At 41.6% G+C, this 15,950-nt stretch overlaps 1 long non-coding RNA gene across 1 annotated transcript in view; it reads left to right on the top strand.

The window, feature by feature from the left end:
* Window positions 1–1,431: 1,431 nt before the first annotated feature.
* Window positions 1,432–15,950, top strand: part of LOC107968323 (uncharacterized) — a 245,353-nt gene continuing 230,834 nt past the window's right edge. The window contains exon 1 of the long non-coding RNA XR_001709425.3: window positions 1,432–1,551. This is a non-coding gene — a long non-coding RNA (uncharacterized LOC107968323). The remainder of the gene's footprint in view (window positions 1,552–15,950) is intronic.

The following is a 15,950-nucleotide window of genomic DNA, read 5'->3' as shown; positions in this document are numbered from 1 at the left end:
TTGGGGAGACATAAATATTCAGTCCCTAACATTATCCTTGACAACTCTTTCACCATTACTCCCCATGACCAATCCTGCAACAAGTATGAGGATTTTACTCTTGATGTCTCTCCATCTCTGCAATTCTTTTCATTTCTTTCCCACTGCTCCCACCACCCACCACACCACAGTCACCTCTTTCCTGGTCTTCCCCGATAGCCTGCTACTTGCATCTTCTTACACGCCCCTGCCTTGCCCCTGCTGATTTCCGTAGTGCGGCCAGAGCATGTCATAAATAGACATCCGATCATGTCATTACTCTTATCTGTGCTCCCCACCCTGCCCCAACACTCAGACTAACTTGCTGCTGTTCTTATAATAAAGGCTGAACATCTTCACAGGGCTCATGGGGTCCTGCATGGTTGGTTTGCCTTCCCAGGCTCATTTTATACCAAGATCCTCCTCACTGTCTGTGCAGCAGCTAATTTACCTTCTCTCAGTTCCTTGGACATACGATGTTCTTTCTCTCTCTATCACTTCTATCCTCTCAGCGTGGAACAGTCTCTTCTTACTTCTCTCCCCTCTAATTAATTCTCATTCTCTTTAGATCACGACTCCACTATTGCTTCCTCAGAAACCTCTCTGCCTACGTCAGATCTCCCGCATGTCCCATCTTAAACCTATGTAGCTTCATAGCATTTAAATGAGTCATGACATCACATTTAGTGATTATTTTATTAATATATCTGTTCTCCACTATACTTTGGACTTCTTGAAGGCAAAGACTGTGCCTATATCTAGTGTTGGTGCATGATAGATGTTATATTGGTTTGACTAATATATATTGAGCCCCTATAATGTACCCTGTAAATTATTACTGCCATTGGATATACTATGAAAGATGGGGTGGATCCAAGATTTTCAGGCCTGAAACATCCAGGATTTTGGGAGTCTCTTTAAGAAAAATAATAACAGATTATGGATATGAAATGCCTGCAGCCCCCTTGAGAGAGTCCCTGCTATTCAGGGCCGTGAAGCTTAAGCTCATTAGCTTTATGACGCATATGCTTCTGCACAGAAATAAACCACTTTTGCAAAAGTAACTCTTGGCTGAGTTGGGCTGGGTTCAGCTGCTGAGAAAAGAGGGGTTTGGCTTTAGAGCCAGAAAAGGTCTGGAGAAAGCAGAATCAGGGGACAAAATGCAGATCGGTTATTTCAAAGTTACTTTCCTTTTAAGGAGAAAACAGAGAGGACTTTTAAATTAAACTGACTCAGGTTGACTGGGATCTCCTGGGGTTTTTTTTTTTTTTGAAAGCTGACCCATTTCAAAGTTCAGTTTAATTATGTGGCACTTAGCACAAGTGACTCCATTCTCCTTGGGTCTGATGCCGGGGGCCTCAGGCAGGTGGTTAGTCCAAACTAATGGCCTCCCATAAAATTTGTTGAACACAGGTGTTTTTACAAGAGGCACACGAAAGAGAGACACAGAGGGAAGATGAGAAGACTGAGGCAGAGATTGGAGTGATGCAAGCAGGAGCCCAGGAATGCCTGGATCCATGGGAAGCAGAAGAGGTAGGGTCCAGATGCCCCCCTAGGGCCTTCAGAAGGAGCTTGGCCCTGCCACACTTTGATTTTGAATATCTCACCTCCAGAATTGCAAGAAAATCCATTTCTGTTGTTTTAAGCTACCGAATTGTGATAATTTGTTACAGCAGCCCTAAGAAACAAATACAGAAAGTATTGAAATTGGAGAGTTCCCTGATCTCCCTTGCAGGACATGAGACAGGGGTGTGGCTAAACTGGTTGGTTGCTGCTGCTGCTCAAACCTCTGAGAAGAGGGAGAGCACAAAGATGGGACGGTACAGGAGCCAGGGTGAGGGCTTTGGGCTCCGGCCCCACAGTAGTGTCTAAGGGTGGATGTCTGCTGCCCCAGTGTTATAATGCTGTTGTAGCTTTGCCATCTGCAGATTGCTCAAGTGTTAACCACCTCAAGGGACCTGCTTCCTTTTTGCAAGTGCAATGGGTCAGTGTAACAGCTTTCTGTATCCTGAGCTCTTTCCTAGCATCCTGGAAGACACACAGGGGCCTGAAGGATGAATGTGGAGGTTTTTATTGAGTGGTGGGGGTGACTCTCAGTGGGATGGATGAAGAGCCAGAAGGGAGGAAAGAGTGGGAAGATGATCTTCCCCTGGAGCCTGGCCGTCCAGTGGCTGAACCCCTCTCCAGCTGCCCCCAGCTGAACTCCTCTTGGTGTTCAGATGTTCCTCTTCCTCTTTCTTTCTCTGCCGCTTTGTTCCGTTCTGTTCGTCTGTTTTTCTCCTTGTCTTCTCACCTGCTCATCTGCTTCTGGAGCCTGGGGTTTGGAGTTTATATGGGTACAGGATAGGGGGCGTGGTGGGCCAAAAGGCAACTTTTTGGGTGCGAAAACAGAAATGCCTATTTCCACGTAGGCCCGCGGGTCTCCAGGCTTGAGTGTGGGGTCTTTGCTAGGGAACCGCCCTCTTCTACCCAGTATTTCCCTCTCCTGTCTGTATCAGTGTCTCAAACTCCAACTTACGCATAATATTTTCAACTCCCTTTTTCAGTCGTTATTTTTGCCAGCTTACAGAGTGAATGTGTGTGTGTCTGAACTCATACAAAGAATATCAACAATATATACTTCATAATTTTCATTTGCCTCAATCTCTACTCACAGAGTTATTTTCTCAGCATTCCTGAATCTGAGGGAGAGACATTACAGTATGCTGAGTAGAAAGCAGACATTCCCAGGAACTGAGAGTTCTGTTTGCTGAATCTCTATAATAAATATGCTGCTATTCAGGAAACACACTAATACATATTAGTTATTACTATTTGGTAACTATTTGATAAATTTATTTTCATGTAGCGTACCTGGCAATTACTTACATAAACAGTAGTTTAATCATTATCTTGTTGTACCTGAGCGAGTTAGAGAAAACGCCACACTTTGAGACAAATTAAGAGTCCGTTTATTTAGCCGGCGGCCAAGAGACGGCTAACACTCAAAATTCTCTCGGCCCGGAAGAAGGGGCTAGATTTTCTTTTATAATTTGGTTTAGAAAGGGGAGGGGGCTCTAGTTAAAACAATTTTACAGATATAAAGTAGGCAAAAAGTTAAAAGGATAAATGGTTACAGGAAGGTAAACAGTTCCAGGTGCAGGGGCTTTAAGACTATTACAAGGTGATGGGCTGGAGGCTTTGGGTGTTATCAATCAGACGAATTCCTGGGAACTGCGGATATAGCTTGCCACAGTATCTTATTAGTTAATTGCATTCTTGGATGTGCTGGGAGTCAGCTTGCACAAGTTAAGTCCTTGAGGAAGGGGCTGCCAGTGAAAGAGCCAAGATGGATTCTGTCTAGCTCTCTTAGCTAAGGGAGAGTCAATTCAGGTGGCAACAAGTCTAGGAGATTAAAGGAAAAGGGACAGTCTAAAAACAGGGTTAGTAAAAACAAGGTTGGGCGTTACAATCTGATGCATCTTGGGGAGATTTTGGTTTAGCTGGACCAGGGATTATAGCTCTTACGATGTGAGATTGGAAGATACAAGCTGCTTTTTCTGGGGAATGGGTATCGAAGTCAGGGTGTAAGATGGCAAACCCCTTCCTTTGCCTGTCACCATCCGCATGGAAAGAGTAGTGATAAATCATTGTAATAACAGTGGCAGTGGACTGTCAGCTTGGTGAGGGAATCCAGATGAATTTCCCTTTTCAAGCCATCAGTTTTAAGCAAATCAGAGGCCTAAAGCAAAGAGTAAAAATAACCAAGAGAATGACTCTAGATACAGGAGATATTAACTGACAGAATCTCCTTTTTTCTGCTTGCTCTTCAAGGATGACTGGACACTGTAAAACCTCATTAAATCAAAGGTTTTACATCTGCAATTTCTTTTCAGTTCCAACAAGGGCTACGCTTGAAGCTTCTGATTTACCTCTGCATCCCCAGTGCCTGGCACGTGGTAATAATAACGATAATGACAACCTTCATAAATATTTTTTGCACATTTACCTTTTAGTCTGGCCATATTCTAAGTGCATTGCATATAATTTATCCTTAGAACAACCTAAGAGGCAGGTGATGTTCTTTCCATTTGCACATTGAAGAAACAGGTGCAGAGAGGTAAAGTCGGTTGCCCAAGCCACACTGTTAACATGAGTGAAGGTGGCATTTGAACCCAGGTGGTCAAGCTCCAGAGCCCTTGACATTTCCAGCTTAAGAAAGATCAGAAATACTCAGTGAATAATAACAATGAACTCACTCTTACTGTGCACTTACAACATGTCTGGCCCTGTTCTGTCTTTTGCATGTGTCTTCATATTTAATATCTATAAGTACTTATTTATAGGTACTCTTTCATATCTGATTTACATATAAGAAAACTGAGGCACAGGGCAGTTTAGAAAATTGTCCAGATTTTATATTAATAGCTATTATGTGGCAGTAGCAGGTTTCCAAGCCAGAATATCTCACCTAGTCTCTACGCTCCTAATTACTAAGCACTACCACCTCTCCTGTGAACACATTATGAACTGAATCTTCATCATAGCTGTGGGGGACAGAGCCCTCCTGAAAATAATAATTGCAGTATTGCAAAGGCACTTTAGAGGCAACTAGAACGTTTTTTAGAAATGCGGAATCTCGGGCCCATTCAAGACTCATTGAGCCAGAATCTGCATTTTAACAAGTTCTCCAGCTGATTTAATTCAAGCTGAAATCTGAAAAGTGCTTCTCTAGACCAGAGTTCTCTAATTTTGGTGCATCTCAGAATCATGTGAGGAGTAGAGATGTTAATTTATTTGGCCTGGGGGTGTCACCTGAAAACTGGGATTTTAAAAACCCTCCCAGGTGATGTGAATGCACAGCCAAGGTTGAGAACAGCAGGTATAGAAACCACAGTTTTGGAGTCCTTTGTCCCTGTAATTATTCAACAAATAACACCCTTCAATATAGCACTCTTCAATAATACAGGCAGTGCTGTAAGTACTACGACTAGGTAACAGCAACCAGACACGGTCCCTGAACTTGGGGAGGGAGCTGAGCAAGTTACTTATCCTCTCTGAGCCTCAGTTTCCTTATCTGTGAAATGCAACATACAGCTTTCTGCTCCATGATGACGTTTCTGTCACTGATGGGCCACATATGTGAGAGTGGCCCATAAGATCATAGCAGAGCTGAAACATTCCCATCCTTGAGTGATGCAGCCATCACAAAGTCCTAGCGCAACACATTACTCGAGTGTTTGTAGTGATGCTGGTGTAAACAAACCTACTACACTGCCAGTTGTGTAAAAGCGTAGCACATACAATTATGTACAGTTCATAATACTTGATAATGATAATAAACTGTGTTACTGGTTTATGTATTTACTCAATTTTTAATGGTTATTTTAGAGTATATGCCTTCCACTTATTAAACAAAATGTTAACTGTAAAACAGCCTCAGGCAGGTCCTTCAGGAGGTATTCAGAGGAAGGCATTGTTATCATAGATGACATCTCCATGTGTGTTACTGCCCCTGAAGACCTTCCAGTGGGACCAGATGTGGTGATGGAAGACAGTGATATTGATCCTGACCCCTTGTCGGCCTAGGCTAATGTGCGTGTTTGTGTCTTAGGTTTTCACAAAAATTTTAAAAAGTAAAAAACAAAGCAATAAACAAAAATTCTTAAAAAGAGAAAAAACTTAATAAGGATATAAAGTAAGAAAATATTTTTGTACAGCTCTGCAATGTGTTTGTGTGGCTTTTTTTTTTTTTTTTTTTTTTGAGATGGAGTTTTGCTCTTGCCACCCAGGCTGGAGTGCAGTGGTGCAATCTTGGCTCACTGCAACCTCTGCCTCCCAGGTTCAAGCAATTCTCCTGCCTCAGCCTTCCCAGTAGCTGGGATTACAGGCATGCACCAACAAGCCCAGCTAATTTTGTATTTTTAGTAGAGATGGGGTTTTGCCATGTTGGCCAGGGTGGTTTTGAACTCTTGACCTCGAGTGATCTGCCCACTTCGGCCTCCCAAAGTGCTGGGATTTCAGGAGTGCGCCACCATGTCCAGCTGTGTTTGTGTTTTAAGTTGTGTTGTGATAAGAGTTGAAAAGCTGTAAAACATTTAAAAGTTTACAAAGTAAAAAAGTTACTGTAAGCTAAGAATTTATTATTGAAGAAAGAACAATGTTTTTAAAATTTTAGTGTAGCCTAAGTGTATGGTGTTTAGTCTACAATAGTGTACTGTAATGTCCCCGGTCTTCACATTCAGTCACTGCTAGTCACTCACTGACTCATCCAGAGCAACTTCCAGTCCTGCAAGCTCTATTCATGGTAACTGCCTTATACAGGTGTACCATTTTTAAATTTTTTATACTGTATTTTACTGTACCTTTTCTATGTTTCAATATATTTGCACAAAAATACCACTGTGTTATAATTGCCTGCAGTATTCACTACAGTAACATGCCATACAGCTTTGTGACTCAGGAGCAATAGGCTATAACATATAGCCTAGGTGTGTTGCAGACGATGCCATCTAGGCTTGTGTAAGTACACTCCATGATGTTTGAAAGATGACAAAATCACCTAATGACACATTGCACAGAATGTATCCCTGTCATTAAATGACCCATAACTGTACTAACCATAGTTCGGAGGACTGTCTGTCCACGTCACTTCGGGATGAATTTCTGCCCACACAACTTGCTAAGTAGGTAGCTGACTTCAGAATGCCACCTTCAGCAAGGCCACAGCTGATTGGATGAGGGGTAGACACCCGACTAAGGCCACAGCTGATTGGATGAAGGGTGGACACTTGACTAAGAAGTAGTCAATCCATGGACTGCATTGCTATCACTTGTGTCATTAGCAAACTAATGATTTGTTGGCTGTGTTCTGCTGATAGGAGCATAGCCCTGGGTGGTGACAGAAGGACGGAAAAACCCAAACAACAGCTAAAATAAGAACTAGGCAAATAAACTATAGGATAACAGAAAACTCAAAATAAGAGAAAAAACAGCCAAAACCCTGGTCAGAGTGATATGTCCATGACTCTTCTAGGCAAACCGAAATAATAAGAGAGATAAGAGAGAAATAAATAAGAGAGAACGTTTGGGTTAGTAACCACGGGTCCCTGAAATGCCCTCCTTTTCCAGAATATCTAATGATTATTTCACCCCCTAATTTAAGAAAACGCCCATAAAATAGGAATGCTGGATGGTTACAGGAGAAGCAGGAAAATATCAAGCAACAATATCACCAACAGCAAGAAAGGAGGTGTTAAAATTAGCTACAAGGACAAAGATAAGCCTGGGCTGATAAGACCCTTGCTAACAGGATGGGGGCTAAGCTGACTAAAACCAGCTAAGTCCGACATGACATTGGATTTGACCCATGTCCTACCCCAGACATAATTATACACTCATTACTCTCCTAAGTCACTCACCCACTAGTGCCATGACAGATCCGATCATGCCCATATTTAGTAGAAAAATGGGTGGCACTCCAATTCTAAGAGATCTCCACCTTTTTCCTAGAAGCTCTCATCATTCCGTCTTTTAATTAGAAGAGCTCATTAAATTAGAAACCCATACTCCACTGTGTGCAACTCACTCTCCCAAGTTCACTCACACTCCTACTCGAATACTTTGGAATAAAAGCTTCTTGCCTTTCCCTTTACTCTGACTCATCTCTGAATTCTTTCTTGTGAGTATGGCAAGAACCTGGAACACTGGCTGGGGCTGGGGTCTCACTGGCATCTCACCTAAGCCCTCCAGCGATATTGTAACTGGTAAATACTGTTTCCTAGAACTGGGTTTATGACTGAGAGGATACCCATAGTTCATGAGAGCTTGTTTGCTCCCGAGTGAGCTGACCTTTCTGAAGCTGACTTTCCCAGGATGCCTTGCAGGAAGATGTGTGCCTGCAATGTACAGCAACTGGCTGGGCAGGTACCTGGAGGACAGCATTTTGGCTTTAATGGGCAGACAATGCAATATGGCTTACTTGTCTCATTCTTAAGGTTTTCACAGACCAGTTCAGCAGCATTTATATCAGAAAGATTATTGATGTTCACTCAAACAATATGGAGGTAAATACATATTGTCTACTCAGGGTCCCATATGGTATCAGGCATATTTAAATCCCTGTAACGTTGCAAGGGAAATGGCATTCCCCACAATTCCCTCCAATTCCCCTTGGAATCTGGTACCAAGGAGGCATCTGCCCAAGTTCACAGCATAAATCTATGCCCATCTGATTCCAGAATCTGTGCTCTTTTCACAACCATATGATATCTTCGTATGACTCACACTGTGAATTCAGGTCTGTCTGATTCTGGAATCCATGCTCTTTTCACAACCGTATGACACCTTCCATACTTTTCAGTTTGACTTCTTTAATTTATGCTTTTAACAGCTGATTACCATTTTGCTCTGGAGAATTTCCTAAGGATTTTTTTTCCTGCTAAGATAAGTTTTCAGAAAAGTGAGAATGTACATCATTGTTATGACCCAGAAAGGTTGTCCTCCTTTTTTCTCAGGGATGTATTTACCTATTACTCTAAAAATTCTCCTAGAAATGGAAATTACCTCAACTTTATGCCAAATTAGGATCAGTTCTGTGCTCTGTAATTTTTTTTCCTCAGGCTTTTTATTTTTACCTTCACAATGATATCATCTGAAGGCATAGGAGGCCGTCTGTGTGATTTGAAGAACGCTAGAGGCATTTGATGGATTGCCATAATCCTGAACATTTTTATCAAGGCATTCTATACCCCTGTTAATACCAATGTATTGCATTGAAGGTGAATCTATTTCATTGTTGGATTAATTCATTGGACAGAGTAACTAGCTAATCATTCAAAAAATGGAAGACTAGATAGAGAAGTAACAATTAAGTAGAGAGGTTCTGTCCAAAATGGTAGTCATGGTTACGTATGGCAACTGAAGACTTGGCATGTGTCATAGTTTGAATTGAGATGTGCTGTACGTGGTTGTAAAACACACGTTGGATTTCTATAACAGCAACCCAAAACGTGAAATATTTTATTAAATGTTTTACATTGATTAGATGTTGAAGTGATAAAATTTTGGACATAGTTATATAAACAGTATTTGCATTAGTCTGTTTCCACACTGCTGATAAAGACATACCCTAGACTGGGCAAATTACAAAAGAAAGAGGTTTAATTGACTTACAGTTCCATATGGCTGGGGAGGCCTCACAATCATGGTGGAAGGTGAAAGGCATGTCTCACATGGTGGCAGACAAGAGAAGAGGGCTTGTGCAGGGGAAGTCTCATTTTTAAAACCATCAGACCTCATGAGATCCATTCACTTTCATGAGAACAGCACGGGGAAGACCTGCCCCCTGATTCAATCATCTCCCACTGGGTCCCTCCCACAACATGTGGGAATTATGGGAGCTACAAGATGAGATTTGGGTGGGGACACAGAGCCAAACCATATCAGTGTTCAAATGAATTATATCTGTTGTTTTTAGTTTAATTTGGCTACTAGAAGATCTAAAATTCCATATGCAGCTTGCATTATTTTTCTACTGGACTAGGCTAAACTACAGCATGTAGGCAAAGCCTTCGCTTTCTCTCTCTCTCTCTCACCACCATGGGAGCAAGCCCTTGTAGAGCTAATGCTATGACAGAGTTGGTGCTAGAGCCCAGAAAGGATGAAGGGAAGCAAAGAAATGGCAAAATAAAGTGTTAGAAATGTGTCCTATTTCACATTTTTGCTATTGTATAACTTAGTTTGTCCAAAGGGCAAAAGCTCCTGTCGTAAATAAAACATAGTATTGAGAAATATACTGGTGTTTTTTTCCATTATTTCTGCTGCAACAGAACTCAGCTATCCCCAGAATTTAACCAACACTCCAGCTGATGGTTTACTGGAGACCCCATGGTTCTCTGTTGGCTGCTATGGTGGGCTGGTGCTGAAATTAAAGACTATTGAGAATGCATTCTCTCCTGAGGCCCTAGGAAGGGCTTCTCAAGTAGGATGGGGTGGCTGTTCTGATGTGATCGATGTGCTCTGACCTGAGTCAAGCCCACTGGACACTGACACTTCCAGGTCAGAGCTGGAGGTCAGGCTCAGCTCTGGGGATGGCCCAATCCTAACAGGCCTGCTTGGAATGGGTCTAAATATTGGCTCCAATTTCTTGCATGTTCTCTAGAAGTCTTCAGAACTTCCTCCTAGGGCTGGTCTGGACTGAATCAGAGAACCCCACAGCAACCCTGGAGATAACCTAGGCTTGACAGTTTGGGATGTGTGGGTGATTTCACACAGGTTGCTAGGAGGCTTTTTGGCTTGGCTTTATGTACATCTTCAGAGGTATAAAGTTAGGTTATTAATATAAGGATATACTCTTCCCCAGACATATAATATACTGACATTTGCTCTTATGATATAAAGAGGAGGGGATGATTATTTGCATTAACCTGTGATGAATCTTTTCATAATTTTAAATGATGATTGCAGTGTCCAACACTTTAGTTTTGAATTAAGCAAGGCCTATCTTACCAGCTGTGATGGTTAATTTTATGTGTCAACTTGACTGGATCACAAGGTGCCGAGATAAAAATTATTTCTGGGCTTTTGAGAATGTTTCTAGAAGAGATTAGCATCTGACTTGGTGGACCCAGTAAAGCAGATTACCTTCCCCAAGGAGGGCTGGTGTCATCCAATCTGTTGAGGCCCTGAATAGAACAAAAGGCAGAGGAAGGAGGAATCTGCCTCCCTCCCTTTTTTTCCTGTTTCACTTCTTGAGCTGGTGCATCTCATCTTATATCCTGCCCTTAGACTTGGGTTTATACAATTGGCTCCCTGGTTCTCAGGCCTGTGGGCACAGATGAATTACACCAACTTTCCTAAGTCTTCAGCTTAGGGAGGGCAGATTGTGGGACTTCTGAGCCTTCATAATTGGTGAGCCAATTCTTTACAATAAATCCTTGCACTGTATGTTTATGTGTGTGTTTGTGTGTATCCTATTGGTTTTGTTTATCTGAAGATTCTTGAGTAATACACCAGCATGATGGAAATGATTTGACTTTATGTCCCCACCCAAATCTCATCTCGAATTATAATCCCCAGGTGTCAAGGGAGGGACCTGGTGGGAGGTGGTTGGATCATGGGTGCGGTTTTCCCCATGCTGTTCTCATGATAGTGAGTTCTCATGAGATCTAATAGTTTTATACGTGTTTGGCAGTTCCTCCTTCATGCTCTCTCTTGCCACTGTGGGGAGACATGCCTTGCTTACCCATTGCCTTCTGCCATGATTGTAAGTTTCCTGAGGCCTCCCCAGCCACCTGGAACTGTGAGTCAATTAAACCTCTTTCATTCATAAATTACCCAGTCTCAGGTATTCCTTATAGCAGTGTAAAAACAGGCTAATACAATGATATAAACTTACTTGCTACTTGTTTCAGCTATCTATTGCTGTAGAATAATTTACCCCAGAGTATAGCGGCCATAAACAACAGCCATTTTATTTCTCAGGATTCTGTGGACCAGGAATTTCATTAAGCCATATCAAGGAGAGCTTGTTTCTCTCTGCTCTGTGATAGCTAAAGTCTCAGCTGAGATAGCCCAAAAGGGGGTTGCTGGGATGGCTTGACTACAGCCATTTGATTGGCAACTTAGTTTTTGTTTTCAGCTGGGATTCATGGTTTTCTTTGGCATGATTTATCCATATAGCTAGTGTGAGCTTCTTCCTAGCATGGTGGTCTCAAAATAGTTGGACTTTTTACACTGTGGCTGGCTTATCCCAAGTGAAATTGGAGGTTGTCAGTCCTGTTAAAGTTTATGCTCTTACAAAAGAGAAACAATCTTGACAGGGAATGCTGGCTGGGCACTATCAGCTAAACGGTGGTGTTACTTGGAGCTGTCCTTGTACTCACTACTAGATCATGTTTTTGTTTGTTTGTTTTTTCTAGTAAACATAAACATTTCTACTGAAGAATGACATCAGACAAAGTTATTCTGTGACCAAGCTGGAACAAAGATCACTCCATAATCATGTCCAAATACAGATAAAAACAAGAATATTATGACTCATATGAATGACTACTGCCTCTTTACCAATTATAATGTGTCTCATTCCATTCTTTCTGCCTTCTAGATAAAAATTAAGATACTCAATCACAGAATTGCTCCCACTGCCTGACAGCATCCATTCCAGAAAAAAGGACACACTTCCTTGAACTCTCCAAATCGCCTACCACAAGCCCAAGCTCTCCACGTCTAACACCCTCTCACCGAGACACTGCACAGCGCCCCCTGGTGCACATTCCTCCTCACTACAGCTAGTCAATAACCCAATGTTGTCTGACTACAGGTGATGCTCCTGGTAGTCTTTGTCTAGGGGTAGTAGGCACCCAAATTGCCACAGTGTCGCTTCCACTGCATTCTATTGGTCCAGGCAAGTCACAAAGCCACTCAGGTTTAAGGGGAGAGGAAAAAGACTCTACTTTCTGATCCATGACGCAGCATGAGCTTACAGGGAGGGAAAGGATTGATGGTGGCTGTCTTTGTAAACAGTGTACCACAGTGCTGTAGAACAGTCCCTTAAATTTTCAGAAAGCAGTTGAATTTTAAGTTAAAAATGTATGTGAAACGCTGGTGCTGGCCACCTAGTTAGGCCATAGTCTGTGGCTAGGCTTTATTCAGACAATAAAAGAATTTAGCTTCTCTTTACATCTTCACAATATGACTTCCCTTCTGTGTTTTTCTTTTCAAAAAATGAGAATGTTTTCTCACATGTTTGCCTTCATCCAACATGCTGCACACAGCACCTCTGCTCTTTCCTGACCACTGATCGCTGCTTTCTGCTCTGCCGTGGAGTCTCTTTGCTGGTGAGCTTTTGGAGCTCTGGGAAAAACACCTTTGCTAGTTGAGCTACTGTTACTACCATTGTTCCTTGGAGGAGAATTGGTGGAACCAAAGCTTTTCTCCTTTCATGGCTCTCATCATTCCTCCAAGGCACCACTTACTGTGTAGCAGGACGAGCCGCAGACAAGAACCCCTTAGACACCAAACTGTAGAAGGAAAGAGCTTTATTCAGCTGGGAGCATTGGCAGACACACGTCTCCAAAAACTGAGCTCCCCGAGTGAGCAATTCCTGTCCCTTTTAAGGGCTTACAACTCTAAGGGGGTCCGTGTGAGAGGGTCATGATTGATTGAGCAAGCAGGGGGTACCTGACTGGGGGCTGCATGCACCTGCACTGGTAATTAGAATGGAACAGAACAGGACAGGGATTTTCACAGTGCTTTTCCATACAATGTCTGTAATCTATAGATAGCATAACCGATTAGGTCAGGGGTTGATCTTTAACTACTAGCCCCAGGGTGTGGCGTCGGGCTGTCTGCCTGTGGGTTTCATTTCTGCCTTTTAGTTTTTACTTCTTTTTTTCTTCGGAGGCAGAAATTGGGCATAAGACAATATCGGGGTGGTCTCCTCCCTTAACTGCAAGGCTGTTATATACAGTAGACTGTAACCATTGTGAGTTGTCACACAGAGACTGCAGTGCAGACAGGAAATCTGCAAAAGCAGAGCCTGATAGCTCAAGTCCTCTACATCCATCCAACCTAGGGAAAGGTACTTGTTCATCTCTTTCTTGACCTTCTCCCCAAATGGGAAAATGGCCACACTTGGATAGTACTCGTTAATGCCCCTTTTATCTTGATATATACAGTACTCCTAAAGACACACATATGCACACATGATTGCTGCCTCACTTCTTGAGCTGGTACATCTCATGTCATCTCCAGCTCTTAGACTTGGATTTACACCACTGGCTCCCCAGTTCTCAGGCGTTTGGGCACAGATGAATTATACCACCAACTTTCCTAGGTCTCCAGCTTGGAGAGGGCAAATCGTGGGACTTCTCAGTCTTCATAATCCTGTGAGCCAGTTCTTTATAATAAATCCCCCTGCTATAGCTATATGTGTGTGTGTGCGTATGTGTGTGTATCCTGTTGGTTCAGTTCCTCAGTAGATTCTTGACTAAAACACCAACATAATAGAAACTTGCTTGCTACTTGTTCCAGCTATCTATTGCTACAGAACAACTTACCCCAAAGCAGAGTGGCCATAAATTTATATATATATATTATATACATAAATCACCCCTAAGGTTAATCATGGATTCCCAACTTGTGTGTAAAATTATTGGTGTTTTTACCTTCTTTTGTCTTATCTGCATTTAGTTTTCTACAGTGAACATGTATTGTTTCTGTAACACGACAAAAAAAGGTCTAATTTTTATTATGAACAAAAGATGGGGCTTTAAACAGAGTACCCTAATGATTCAGGTCTTTTGAAAGCCTTTTCCCCTGAGTTTTAGATTTCTCATTAGTTTCTCTTTAACCTTGACAGCAAATGTTTAGAATGTAGTATGGAACAAGACAGTGTGGTTTCCAATGTCAACCCCTTATGACTTTTTCAATACTTTTAAGACATGCGATGGAGAGCAGGTCCTAATAAAGACACAGGGTGGTGCCCAAATTAGTAGAATCATCAATTTAGTTATTGAGCAACTTGAGGGAGGAAAGAGCTGAATTTCTTGGCAGGCAGAAAATGCATAGATTATACTCTGGAGCCTCAGAAAACAGCATTGTAGGAGTTGTCTGTGGAAGCAAGATAAAGATGATGTCATCTTATAATAAGATCCTCAAGAGCTCTATAAAGGCCCAACACACACAGAATTCTACTTGAAGCAAGAGATGTCCTGATTCCAATGTCAAATGCATTTTCCTAACACTAAGTTTTAAAACTTTGAGATGACAATAAAATGGGCATCCTGGCTGCATCCTCTCAAACACCTTGTTTTTTAAATTCACTTCATTACTCATTAGCTTTTTCACCTGTATGTTAAAAGGCTGCATGAAGCATGTGAAGGCAAAGGGCAAAGATTTCATAGTTTAGGAAAATACGTAGGCACTATCTACCTCATACTGTACTATGCACCTTCTCACATGTTAGAAAAGACTTATGGTAATGATAATGACATAACCACTGATTGAATACCCACTGTGTCCCAGATATAGTGTTATATCCATGTGTCAGTCAATCCTTAAAATAATAGGCCAATCCTATTGCCTCTTATTTTACAGATGAAGTAACTGACACTCAGAAATTTTAAGTAATTTGCCTAAGGCCACGTAGCGAATACAAAGCCATTGTAGGATATTGAACACAGTATGAAAGTCTTTTTACCTTCAGTCCTGAGATATTGCCATTGACTTCATTGTGAAACCTCCTTGATGTTTATTATTAAATGTGTCTTTTGCTCTGAGCAAGTGATGTTTGCTGTTTTTCATTTTGATTTTATACTTGAGAACCAATCTTGGTGCAAATGTGGTAAAAAGATTACAGTGGAATCTACCTATAATATTCTTGAGTTTTTCTTCATCTGACATTTATCTATTAAACATCTGGCTTAATGTAAACATACGTAGTGATTTCCACTTATAGTGTTTTACTACTTATTGAATTTTCTCTTCTTGACCTTTGGGGCAAAATTGTAAAAGATCATTCACAACAATCCATTAATAAGAGCAAGGCCACTTGAAGATGTGAAGGATCAAGTGAGCCTTCAGTGTTGACCTGACATTTTTTTCCCTAGAATTGTCTTCCGTGAGTGATGCAATTTGAAATAAATTCCCCCATGGTAAGATACTCAGGGAAGCACAGTGGAAAGCAACAAAATGATGAAATGTTTCAAAAACAAGACCCTTGAGAAAGAGGGAAGTGAATTTCACATGTTCAGTCTTGGGTTAAGAGGACTTAGGGGATAAATAACTCTATAAATATGTGTGTGGATGTAGGGGACAAGGTAAAAGACAGTTATTCTCATTATAAAGGAAGTGATGAAATAAAATAGGGGTTATAGTAAGGAAAATTTAAAATATGATATTAATACATACCAAGGTACCTTACTAAAAATTCGATTTCTACTCATTATCCC

Source organism: Pan troglodytes, chromosome 15 (genome assembly GCF_028858775.2).
Source record: "Pan troglodytes isolate AG18354 chromosome 15, NHGRI_mPanTro3-v2.0_pri, whole genome shotgun sequence".
NCBI classification, from domain to species: Eukaryota; Metazoa; Chordata; class Mammalia; order Primates; family Hominidae; genus Pan; species Pan troglodytes.
Note: the sequence above shows the minus strand (reverse complement) of the source record. Positions and strands in the feature narration are given on the sequence as shown.